The 13,792-nt window shown below is 39.0% G+C and overlaps 1 pseudogene; it reads left to right on the top strand.

Moving 5' to 3' along the window:
- Positions 1 to 266: 266 nt before the first annotated feature.
- On the top strand, positions 267 to 2,061 carry LOC101415849 (rap1 GTPase-GDP dissociation stimulator 1-like; annotated as a pseudogene).
- Positions 2,062 to 13,792: the final 11,731 nt, after the last annotated feature.

Raw genomic sequence — 13,792 nt, 5'->3', positions numbered from 1 at the left:
GCTAAAAGCCCTGAGATTTTAGGAATTCTCTTTTTTTATGTCTTTTTAAATGTCTCAGGTGATTGGGTGCCTCCTTCCCACATGGGAGGTCTTGGCACATCTGTACCATCTGCAGCAGCAGTTACTGCTCCTCCCCCAGTGGCTGCTTCCCATGGGACCCTCCCTGGCTGCAGGAGAGAAAGAGGTAGAGGGAGGACATGGTGCCACACTGCCCTCACCAAAGACCTTTGCCTCACCCTGCTGGCTCCTCACTCTCTGGGAGGAACATGACAGATAATTTTAGTGACACCTTAAAGAACCTGAAGACTACAGCTGTTAACAGAACTGAGATTAGTTTGGATGGATGCTTGGATTGTCTGCTTCAAGTCCTAGCTCAAAATAATAAGGAAACAAGTGAAAAAATCCATGGAAGTGGAATGCTTTAACTCTTTGCAAGTCTGTTGAGTCCACAATCAAAGTAGCTAGCATCATAGCAGCAGTAGCCAAAAATGAATATATGCGAATTTCATGTGTTGATGCCGTATAGATTTCACCACTGGTGCAGCTGCTATAAAAAATAGCGAAGACCAGGAAGTGCTGCTTCAAGTGGGCAGAGCTCTAGGAAATATTTTATGATATCCATGAGGGCAGAAATGCAGTTGACCAAACAGGTGGTGCATAAATTGTAACTGACCATTTAACGTCCCTGTGCAGTATAACATATCTTGCCAATGAGAAGCTCTTGACTGTCTTCTGTGGCATGCTGATGGACTATAGCAATGAGAATTATTACCTTAAAGCTCAGCTTTTCAAAATGGGTGTTATTCATACCTTAATGAGATTACTGGGCATCCATTGCCAAAATATGGCCCTTACAGAAATATGTCTTGTTGCATTTGGCAATTTAGCAGAACTCGAGTCAAGTAAAGAACAACTCGTCAGCACAAACATTGCTGAAAAGCTGGTAAACCTCTTCAAGAAACAAATAGAACATAAGGAAATTATTTTGGAAGTTCTTGTACCATTGGCAGAAAATGATATTAAAGAAGAGCTGGTTGAAGCAGGCCTGGTAGAATGTCTACTTGAGATTTTTCAGCAGAAGGTAGATAGTGACAAACAGGATGATATTGCTGAGCTCAAAACTGCTTCGGATCTAATGGCTTTACTACTTCTTAGAGATAATCCATGCAGAAATTATTTGAAGGAGAAAAAGACAATGTGTTTCAAAGGGTGTTTTATGGATTCCATCAAATAACCACCAGTTACAGATATCTGGATCACTGGCAATTGCAAATTTTGCCAGAAATGATGGTAACTGTATTCATATGCTGGACAATGGAATTGTAGAAAAACTTATGGATCTACTGGAAGGACATGTAGAAGATGGAAATGTCACTATATAGCACACAACATTAAGTACCTCCAGAAACCTGGACATTCTAGTTGTAAATAAAGCAAAGATGTTAACAGCAGGGGTCACAAAGACAGTTTTGAAATTCCTTAAATTTGAAATGCCTCCAGTTCCATTTAAACTTCTGGGAACTTTAAGAATGTTAATAGATGCACAAGCAGAAGCTGTGAAAAACTAGGAAAGAATATTAAATTAGTGGAGCATCTGGTGGAATGGTGTGAAGGCAAAATCAGGCTGATGTAATGGGGGGGTCAAACACTTTACTCTCTTCCCTCATACAACACAGTAAATAAAAAGATGTAATTAAAATGATTGTATAGAATGGTGACATCAAACATCTAGGTACCATAGCAACTAGTGAACCTGTAATAATGCAGAGTAAAACCCTGTTGCTTTGGCACTAATACCTTTAAATTTGGGCGCAGCCAAGAAAGATTTAGAAAATGCTAAACTTGTTCAGATTTAACATAAATTTCTAGCAGAGAGAAGTGCTCCTGAAATCAAATATAATTCCATGGTCCTGATCTGTGCTCTTATGGGATATGAAGCTCTACACAAGGAAGTACAGGATTTGGCCTTTCTAAATATTGTACCAAAACTTCATAGCCATGAGAGCAAACATGTTGCTCAACAGGGCTTTCTCAGAGCAGAGACTAACTGTGGAAAGCTGACAACTGCCCCTTCCCATTCCTGATTTCCTGGTGGCATCATTCCATCCCTGATTTCCCCTTTGTCTTCTGTCCAGCTGCCTCTTCTGCTTCATTCTGTACTGTATCACTTGTGCATGTGTGTAATATTCTGATACCAATTGAAGAACTGCTGTAGGTACCTGCCAAATATGATTTCCAAATGCACTGTTAGTGTGAACATGAATTTATCAAAAACAAGTCTCCATTCATAACTGTGCTCTTGTGTTTCTGTTACTTGAGCTACATTAAGTTGATGTGCATGTTGTAGTCCTATGATGATGTAAACTTGATACTACATAATGGCTTGCTCCTCATACTCAGTAAACTGCCTAATAATTGTAGCAGCTTGGCATTATTTATTAAATTCCAAAAATAGATATTGGATTATGTTTGTGAACTGACCAGTTCCTCTGGGCATATTAGATTGTATTTGATTCAGAAGTTTTATTTGATTTGAATTGTGATTAGGGCTTTGATTGGGCCATGTCAGTGGGGTGTTGGTCCCTGCCACAGAGAAAACTAAGTGGCAGATGAGTTCGTTGGAGTTTTAGTGCTGGAGTTCTGGGAAGGAAATACACAGAGAAGCAGATACATGAGGAAAGAGAGAAGGCTCCATTAGAAGTGGCAGAGGCACCAGGAAAAGAGACAAGCTATTTGCCTGAGAGTTTATAGCTGGCTTTGTGGAGAAAGCAGAGCAGCTGAGCCCAGAGAGAAATGAGCCCTGGGAAAGAGATGAGACTTATCCCAGTCTACAGCTGATACTGGAAGAAGCTGGCATCATGGAAGCCTGAACCCTTGCAGACGTCAGCAGCCATCTTGCTCCAACACATGGCAATAAATTTTGGTGAGGGAAGTGACTTATGCTTTATGGCCTGGTAACTGTAAGTTTCTACCCCAAATAAATACCCTTTATAAAATCCAACCGATTTCTAGTATTTTGCATCAGCACTCCTTTGGCTGACTGATACAATAAAGTTCTGGTAAATTAGAAACAAAGAATGCAGCAGGATTTGTTTTGCTTATTAGAGATGGAATTGAATAGGAAAAAAAGCCTCCATTTTTGGTGCTTGAGAAGTGAAGTGAACAAAAAACTGTACAGCTGCTCATTCATTATCCTTAACCTACTAATGTCAAACTCATGGTACCTAGAGTTAAATAAAATTGCAATATTCACACTCTTTGCAATAGTATGTGAAAATATTTATTTTCCAACATTCTATTAATATAGTGCTTTATCAAACTTATTGCTTTTTGTTAATCTGATACATGAAGATGGTATCTTATGGTCATTTTAAAATAATCCTTTATTTATAGGTGATGTTGAACATCATTTCCATATGTTCAAAAGCCTTCATATGTTTCTTAAAACATTTATTAAGGTAATGAGGGGGCAAGATGGCATCTGAGTGAGTGCACCTCACAGTCTGTCCTGCAAAACAGCAGCCAAGTGGGGTTGGAGTCTTGCCGGAGTGGGTTGTTTTGGGGGTTCGCAAGGCAGGAGGTGTATGGACATCAATTTGGAGAGAAAGTGACAGAAGTAGTGCTTGCTAAAGGTAGAATTGCGGGTTACAAGTACAGAGGTCGGAAGCTGTGGGGAGGCAGGATGCTTCCCCCTAGTGCTGGCAGCCGCAGAGTTCCCTGAGAACTGTTGGTTGTGTGGTGATTTTCCTGGGCCCTGTTATCCCCAGGTGTGTTGTCACCACGTCTGTGTCCCCTAAACCCCCATAGACCATGTTCCACAGACCTACATACCCTGAGTCTGCAATATTCTGGACTTCCCTTTCCTGAGTCCAGCAGCACTCCTGGAGGTCTGGGATTGCCCTATCCCTTCAGTTTTGGACTGACTCCGTGAGTGGGAGGGATTTGGTGGGAGGTGTAGCAGAGGGGCTGGGCTAGTGTGGGTTCAGTATTCTGCTTCTGCCCCTCTACCTATTTTTGTTTTTGTTTTTTGTTTTGTGCTTGGAGGAACATACCAGCTGGCCCGGGGATAGCTTGGGAAGAAAAGAGTGGGGAATCTACCGATAAAGCCCAATTCACCTAGATACCCTGGGATAGGAAATTTGGTCTGAGAGAAGGTGGGGTCAGAAAATCAGCTAGCTCTCTGGAAGCACACCTAAAGGAGAGGGACTGTAGGAGGTGCTTTCCAAGCTTCTAATAGCATACTTGAGCTTCCTGGTGAGGTGTGGGTGCTCTGTCTCTGGAAATTAAGAGTCATTGTTTTCTGTGTGGAGCTGGTTCAACAAGGACCCACTTGGATCTCCTACCAGACATCTCAGGCAGCTTTCCTGCTGCCCTGATAGAGAAAGAAGTGAGGAAGGTAGAAAGGGGGAGTGTCAGATCCCTAAGTGTTTTATTTAACTGCAAAGAGGATTCCTTGCTTGAAACTTTGTCTGGTATTTTGTTGGTTTGTCTTACTGTTTTTCCTCCCTCTTTATCCCTCCAAGTCCCTTTTTTTCTTTCTTTTTTCTCTTTTTCTTTTTCTTCTTGTTTCCCCCTCCCTTTTGTCCCCACCTTTTTTCTTTTCTTTCTTTCTCTTCTTTTTTATTCTTTTTATATTAGGTTCTGCAGGGAGCACTTCACGTTTGCTGTATTTCCTCATCCTCCATTTCCTCTTTTCTGTGTGTATTGATTTTGGCCACCAATACTATCCCCTTTCCTCTGCATCTTTCTATCCTCCATCATTTATTGTTTCTCTTACATTACACCTCTCTTTGTTTGCACCCATATTTTTCTGACTTTTTATTTGATACCTTTGTTCTGTTTTCTGTCTTATATTCACTCTTTATATTATTGTCCTTTCTTTTCTCTTTCCCAATCTCCTGAACACATTTGTCTTTTAATTCACAGTATATTCCTTCCCATATTCAACTGACTGTCTCATTATAGGTACTCTACTTTTCTTACTGTTATAACTCTACATACCTTACATGAGTCTAATATCCATTCTCCTAGCTCTCACATAGTTCCTCTGTTAATATTTACTATCAATATGACTATTATTGATTTTCTTTTCTTACTCCTTTTACTTTCTCTGGCCCTAACATTTTTCTTCAACAGAACTTAGCCAACAACAAAGAAATAGAATAAGAAGAACAAAGTGATAAAGAGAACACTTGGGAAATGGACTTTGGCCCAGTGGTTAGGGCATCCGTCTACCATGTGGGAGGTCCGCGGTTCAAACCCCAGGCCTCCTTGACCCGTGTGGAGCTGGCCATGCGCAGCGCTGATGCGCACAAGGAGTGCCGTGCCACGCAAGGGTGTCCCCCGCGTGGGGGAGCCCCACGCGCAAGGAGTGCGCCCGTGAGGAAAGCCGCCCAGCGTGAAAAGAAAGAGCAGCCTGCCCAGGAGTGGCGCCGCCCACACTTCCCGTGCCGCTGACGACAACAGAAGCGGACAAAGAAACAAGACGCAGCAAATAGACACCAAGAACAGACAACCAGGGGAGGGGGGGAAATTAAATAAATAAATAAATCTTAAAAAAAAAAAAAACACTTAACATGCACACAAAACAACTAAAAAACCCCAAACTAGACAAAGAAGTTAAGCAACTGATTAAACCCATCAAGATAAAATGATGACCAGACAGCAACAAACACTATTAACCAAACCAATAATCAGGAAAACATGCCCCAATTCAATAAACAAACTAAAAGCCAGGAAGAGGAGCAGAACATTGAAGAAGTAATTAAAGCTCTCAAAATATATATTAGGTACCAATTTGATGAAGTGAAGGAAGAGATTAAGAATATGAAGAAAACACTTGAAGAGAATACAGAAGAAATTGCAAGCATACCCAAAAAGATAATGGATTTGATGGTGATAAACAGCACAATTCAAGAAATTAAAAATACACTGTCAGCAAATAACAGCAGACTCAAAGAGGAAGAGGAAAGAATTAGTGATGTGGAAGACAGTACATCTGAAATCAAACAGATAGTAGAACTGACTGATAAAAAGATAGAAAAAGTCCAGCAGGGACTTAGGGACCTGAATGGCAATGGAAAATGCACAAACATATGCATTATAGGCATCCTGGAAGGAGAAGAAAGGGAAAGGGGACAGAAGGGGTGATGGAGGAAATAATGGTTGAAAATTTCCTAAACCTATTGAGGGAGATGGATGTACATGTCCAGGAAGCACAACACACCCCAAACAGCATAAATCCCAAAGAACTACCTGAAGACATATATTTGTCAAATTATCCAAGCTCAAGACAAAGAGAAAATACTAAAAGCAGCAAGAGAAAAGAGAACCATCACATACAAGGGAGGCTTCATAAGATGAAATGCTGGTTTCTCATCTGAAACCATGGAGGAAAGAAGGCAGTGGTATGACATAGTCAAGGTACTAAAGAAAAAAGTTTGTGACCAAGAATACTCTATCCAGCAAAGTTAGCATTCAAAAATGATGGAGAGTTCAAAATATTCACAGATAAACAGAGACTAAGAGATGCCAAGAAGAATCCTGCCCTTCAAGAAATGCTAAAGGGAGTTCTTCAGGAAGAAAGAAAAAAACAGGAGAGGCAGAGTTGGAGGAGAGTGTAAGAGCAACTAAGAAGACAAAAACAGAAAAAGAAAATCAAACAAAATATGACAAACACAAATCCAAAGAAAATATGGCTAACATAAATAATTCCTTGAAAGTAATAACACTGAATGCCAATGGATTAAGCTCACATATCAAGAGACTCAGACTGGAAGATTGGATAAGGAAATATGACCCATCTATATGCTGTCTACAAGAAACACATCTTAGACCCAGGATTCAAGGAAGTTGAAAGTGAATGGCTGGAAAACAATCTTACAAGCAAACAATAACCAAAAAGTGGCAGGAGTAGCTATATTAATATCAGACAAAATAGATTTTAAATGCAAAACAATTGTGAGAGACAAAGATCGACACTAGATTATTAGTGAAAGGGATAATTTTTCAAGAAGAAAGAACAATCATAAACACTTATGCTCCTAACAAGGGTGCCTCCAAATATGTGAGGCAAACACTGGAAAAACTAAGTGAAGGAATAGATGCCTCTTCAATTATAGTGGAGGACTTTAATACACCACTATCAACTTTGGACAGAACATCTGAAAAGAGAATCAATAAAGAAACAAAGGCTTTGAACAATATATTAGAGGAGCTGAACCTAACAGACATATACAGAACATTACATCCAAATACAACAGGATCTACATTCTTCCCAAATGCACCTGGGTCATTCTCCAAGATAGACCACATGCTAGGCCACAGAAAAATTCTCAATGAATTCAGAAAGACTGAAATCATACAAAATAATTTCTCTGACCACATAGGAATTAAGCTGGAAATCTGCAAGGGTCAGAGACCCAGATTTGGCACCAAGATTTGGAAATTAAACAACACACTACTAGAAAAAAAGTGGATCAAGGAGGAAATCTCAAAAGAAATTAATAAATACCTTGAAACTAATAAAAAGGATAACACAACATATCCAAACTTAAGGGATGCAGCAAAAGCAGTACTGAGAGGGCAAGTTATAGCCATAAATTCATATATCAAAAAAGAAGAAAGAGCTAAAATTGAAGAACTAATTGCACACTTGGAGGAATTAGCAAAAAAACAACAAACTAAACCCAAAGGAAGAATAAAGAAAGAAAGAACAAAGATCAGAGCAGAACTAAATGAAATAGAAAATAAGAAAGCACTTGAAAAAATAAACAAAACCAAGAGCTTGTTCTTTGAGAAGATAAGTGAAATTGACAAACCCTTATCTAGACTAACAAAGAAAAAAAAGGGGAAGATGCAAATACACAAAATAAGAAATGAGAAAGGAGACATCACCACTGACCCCACAGAAATAAAGACTATCATAAGAGGATACTTTGAAAAACTATATGCCAACAAGAAGGACAATTTAGAGGAAATGGACAAATTCCTAGAAACACATAAGCAGCCTACATTGACAAAATAAGAATTGATGATCTCAATAAAGCAATCACAAGTAAAGAGATAGAATCAGTCATTAAAAACCTCCCAACTAAGAAGAACTCTGGAGCAGATGGCTTCACATGTGAATTCTACCAAACATTCTAGTAAGAACTAACACCATTCTTGCTTAAACTGTTCCAAAAAATTGAAAGAGAAGGAATATTGCCTAACTCATTCTATGATGCCAACAGTACTCTAGTACTAAAGCCAAACAAAGACACCACAAGAAAGGAAAATTACAGACCAATCTGTCTAATGAACTTAGACGTGAAAATCCTCAACAAAATACTAGCTAATCTTATTCAACAACACATTAAATGAATTATACACCATGACCAAGTGGGTTCATTCCTGGTATGCAAGAATGGTTTAACATAAGAAAATCAATTAATGTAATACACCATATAAACAGATTGAAGGAAAAAAATCACATGATCATATGTATAGATGCAGAAAAAGCATTTGACAAAATAGAGCACCAATTCCTGATAAAGATCAGAATAGAAGGACTGCAAAAGATCAGAATAGAAGGAAACTTTCTGAAAATGATAAAGAGTGTATATGAAAAACCCACAGCTAACATCATTTACAATGGGGAAATCCTAAAATCTTTCCCTCTAAGATCAGGAACAAGACAAGGATGTCCACTGTGTTTAACGTCATCTTAGAAGTACTTGCTTGGGCACTGAGGCAAGAACCAGACATAAAAGGCATCTGAATTGGAAAGGAAGAAGTCAAAATTTCACTATTTGTAGGTGATATGATCCTATACATAGAAAATCCTGAGATATCTACAACAAAGCTTCTAGAACATTTAAATGAGTTCAGTAAAGTTGCAGGTTACAAGATCAATGCACAAAAATCAGTAGCATTTCTGTACACCAATATTGAGAAGGAAATCAGGAATCAAATACCATTCACAATAGTAAATAAAAAAACAAATACCTAGGAATAAATTTAACTAAAGATGTAAATGACTTATACACAGAAAACTACACAACACTGTTCAAGGAAATCAAAGAAGACCTAAATAAATGGAAGAATATTCCCTGTTCATGGATTGGAAGACTAAATATTATTATGATGTCTATCCTACCAAAACTGATCTACAGATTCAATGTAATTCCAATAAAAATCAACAAAGCATTCTTTAATGAACTAGAGAAACTATGACATTTATTTGTAAAGGAAAGAGTCCCCATATAGCCAAAGACATACTGAAACAGAAAAATGAAAATGGAGGAATCATTCTATCTGACTTCAAAACATACTACAAAGCTACAGTAGTGAAAATGGCATGGTATTGGCACAAGGATAGACACACTGACCAATGGAACTGAACTGAGAGTTCTGATATAGATCCTCATATATACAGCCATATGGTATTTGACAAGGCCACAAAAAACCTTCTCAACTGGGAGAGAATGGCCTCTTCAACAAATGGTGCCTGGAGAACTGGATATCCATATGTAAAAGAATGAAAGAGTATTACCAAACTCACACCTTATACAAAAATCAGCTCAAGATGGATCAAATATCTTAAGAGAAGAGCCAAGACCATAAAGACCTTGGAAAGCAATGTAGGGAAGCATGTACAGGACCTTGTAATAGGAAACAGCTTCATGAACGTCACACCAAAAGAATGAGCAGCAAAAGAACAAATAGATAAATGGAACTTCTTCAAACTTAAAGCCTTTTGCACCTGAAAGGAGTTTGTCAAGAAGTGAAAAGAAAGCCTACACAATGGGAGAAAATATTTGGTAACCATGTAGCTCATAGGAGACTTATATCCTGCATATATAAAGAACTCCTATATCTTGAAAATAAAAAGATAGTCCATTTAAAAAATGGGAAAAAGATTTGAACAGACACTTCTCCAAAGAAGATATACAAATGGCTAAAAAACATATGAAAAAATGCTCAAAATCAGTAGCTATTAGAGGAATGCAAATCAAAACAACAATGAGATACCACCTTTCTCCCATAAGACGGGACGATATAAAAATCAGAAGACTACAAGTGCTGGAGAGGATGTGGAGGAATGGAAACACTCATCCAGTGCTGGTGGGAATACAGAAGGATCTAGCCATTCTGGAGGACAGTTTGGAAGTTTCTCAAAAAACTAGCTATATATTTGCCATATGACCCAGCAATTCCACTGCTGGCTATATATCCAGTAGAACTGAAAACAAGGACACAAACCAATATGTGCACACCAATGTTCATAGCAGCACTATTCACTATTGCCAAAAGTTGGAATCAACCCAAATGTCCATCAACAGATGAGTGGATAAATAAAATGTGGTATATACATACAATGAAATACTACTCAGCTATAAGAAGGAATACAGTGCAAACACATGTGATAACATGGATGAATCTTGAGAACCTTATGCTGAGTGAAGCAACCCAGGCATTGAAGGACAAATACTCCATTACAACTCTGATATGAAATAAGTAAACCAAGCTGTCTCAGAGAGGTAGAGACTGGATGAAAGTCTTAAGGGAAGTTGAAGGGAGAGGAGGGTTTCAAGCTGACACCTACATGGGTGAAATTTATGATAAGCAGGAGGTAAGTATTTGTACAGGGAAGGGATAAAATGGGGACATAGTGATAGCTTTGTTTGTGACTTTGTGGGCTTGAGGGGGACTAGGGATTGGAAGATGGGTCAGATGGCCCAAGAAATTGGGGGAAGTGTAGGGGGGACATGTGAACATAGGAGAGTGTCAGGTTTGTGGTTGAAATTACAATGTAGAGAAAACTGTCTAGAAAATATTATATGGGAGGTTACCTGTTTAAGATGCTTGAGGGCATCTGACACAGGGCAAGCTTCTAGGGAGTGTGTGAGTGCTCATTGTGTCATAGTAGGTTATATCGTTGGGTGGAGACCCATACAATGAGAGTGAAGGTATACCCACATCCTGGGGAAGATAATGTTCTCAAACAGAGGGAATTGTATCTCTCAAGATAATTGGTGGCTCCCAATGGGTTAGGGCAGTTGAATATGTCAAGCCCTCAACATTGTTGCAAGTATCCTGAATATGGTCCTTCAAGTAATGAAGATTGATTGTCATGGTGGGCCCTGAGGGGAGGGGGAAAGAGGCATTGAATAGATGGAATCAATGTAACTGTGGGGCAGTGGAAGTGTTCTGCAAGATCATGCAATAATGGATATAGGACATGTTAAATTACACCAAAAATGTACATCAACTATAGCAAATATAATATGAACATGTAAAAAAAATTATTGCTGAGGAATGGACAAAGGGTTTGATGCTGGATATGTGGGAGTACCATATATTGTACATGTGAATTACTGTGATCTAAAACTTATGTGAAGACAAACTTAAAAATTAGGGAAAAAAAAGGATGTAGACGTTGAGTGAGAAATGGAAGAAATGGCCTTGCCATTTACATACAGGGCAACACCTCTAGCAGTGATGAAAGGCAAAATGTCAAAAACAAAGCTTTTTCATTGTTTAATACCCCAATTTATTTTTCCTTTATTTAATTTTTCTAAATTAATATGTATTCTATACCTAACCTTTAAACCCATCACTATATTCCATTTTACTGTTCATGGAACCTGGCAATATATTAGACTTCCTTTTTAAAGAAGTTTTGGACTACAGAGAGGTTTAACTATGGCAGGGGAGAAATACTGGCGTGGGGTGTTATTGATAGGGGCACATAGTTGGGAAGGAGTTCTTGAGGGCATTTATACAGGGTACATAAAAATGTTTGGATATTTTCATAGTGGTTTCAGTTAAAAACAACAACTGAGGGAGTGCTGAGTTCCTAGTCAGGGAAGTTCTATCACATTCCCCAATAGAACAACAACAATCCCCCAATTGCAATGGCAAAGACTAATAAAGATGGATGGTCCAACAATGAGCCCTTGTTACTGATGGCTACAATTATGAGTCTGTGCACCTGAAATATGAACTAGGCCTAGAGCTGCAGGATGCCTAAGAGTTACCTCCTGAAAGCCTCCATGTTGCTCAAATGTGGCCACTCTCTAAGCCAAACTCAGCATGTAAATGCATTACCTTTCCCCCAGCATGGGACATGACTCCTGGGGATGAGCCTCCCTGGTGCCAAGGGATTACTACCAAGCACCAGCTGATGATGTAGCTAGAAAAAGACCTTGAATAAAAAGGTCTATTCAGACCAGTAGAATAGAATATCTCAGCCTACACATAATATCAGGTGATAAAAACTGCTTTTTGACTTTAGGTAAAAGAGGGAAATGGAAAGGACAAATGAATGAGTTCATAGGGCTATGATTTTCAAAAAAAGAGTCGGGAGGTCATCAGAGGGGTATCACTTATGCATGCCTCAGCAGGAACCCATAGACAACTGAAGTAGATAGAAACCCAGGTACTGGGTCTCCTGAGGGCTACAGAGACCCACAGGTTCTATGGTCATGGAAGATGGCTCTGGAGTTCTGGGCCATGCCAGTTGGCCTACTTTGGAGTTTGTGTTCCTGAGTGTGATGGAGTTGAACTGAGATATGACCTTTCTACACATGCCTCTTCTGTTACTTTTACCAGACCTGTGGTTGGCATTTGGGTTGGTGTATACCCAGGAGACTTGAATCTCTGGACTGTCCATATGACAGCCAGGCCCTGAGCCTCAGCAGACTTGCAACTCCTACCATCTGGTTTATTTATTGGACTTACCCTGGCTTGCTAACAGGGAAGTGAAGAAGGTCAACCACCAAACCAGGGAGCCAAGAGTGCCTACAACTGCAAGCAGTAGAATTGCATCCATCATCCATGTGGAATCTAAGTGCCCTCTTGATGTAGAGGGGGACTGGACATAACCATCCCAGGGTCCACAAGATAGAGAAATAGAGTATAGATTATAGTGGACTTACTGGTATTCTGCTGTGGAACTATTGTGATTGGTAAGGGAAGAAATTGTAGTATTGATGTGGAGAAAGTGGCCGTGGTAGCTTCTGAGGGTAGGTAGAGGGAAGAAGTGATATGATGTGGGGGTATTTTCAGGATTTGGAGTTGTTCTGGGTGTGCTGCAGGGACAGATGATGGACATTGTGTGTCCTGCCATAGCCCACTGGTTTGACTGGGGGAGAGGGTAGACTACAATGTAGACCACTGTCCATGTGGTGCAGCAGTGCTCCAAAATGTATTCACCAGGTGCAGTGAATGTCTCACGATGATGAAAGAGGTTGTTAATGTGAGAGGAGTTGGGTAGGCGGTGTGTAGGGTATATGGGGATCTCATATTTTTTGAATGTAACATTTAAAAGAAAATAAAGAAAAAAATTTGTTAAGCAGTTTTATTGAGATATATTCCCATATCATACAATCTATCCAAAGTGTATAATCAATGGCTTTGAAGTGAAATGTATCCATGTAATTTTTTAATAAGCATGATTATTTGTTAGTTTTTAACTCTGAATTACAATTTTATCTCTTTAATTTAACATTTGCAAGTAAGAAGTTGGAATATTGACAGTGATTAATAATGTTGAATGGAGCTAATTGGTATTGAATAATCACACTCAGATAGAGGCAGTGTTATAATCTTTACATATTTTAAATCATCTTTAAAATAACCCAATTTGGTAGGCACTATTATTCCCCACAGATAAAACTGTGGCTTAGTAAGTTTAGCCTTACAGATTGAGGATTGAGCTATAGCTCAAATCCAGGCTCTACCATTTACCCTCTGAATCTCAGGTTTCATGTTATGAAATAGGTATTATAATTCCTACATCAATAGG

This window comes from Dasypus novemcinctus, chromosome 23 (genome assembly GCF_030445035.2).
Source record: "Dasypus novemcinctus isolate mDasNov1 chromosome 23, mDasNov1.1.hap2, whole genome shotgun sequence".
NCBI lineage: Eukaryota > Metazoa > Chordata > Mammalia > Cingulata > Dasypodidae > Dasypus > Dasypus novemcinctus.
Note: the sequence above shows the minus strand (reverse complement) of the source record. Positions and strands in the feature narration are given on the sequence as shown.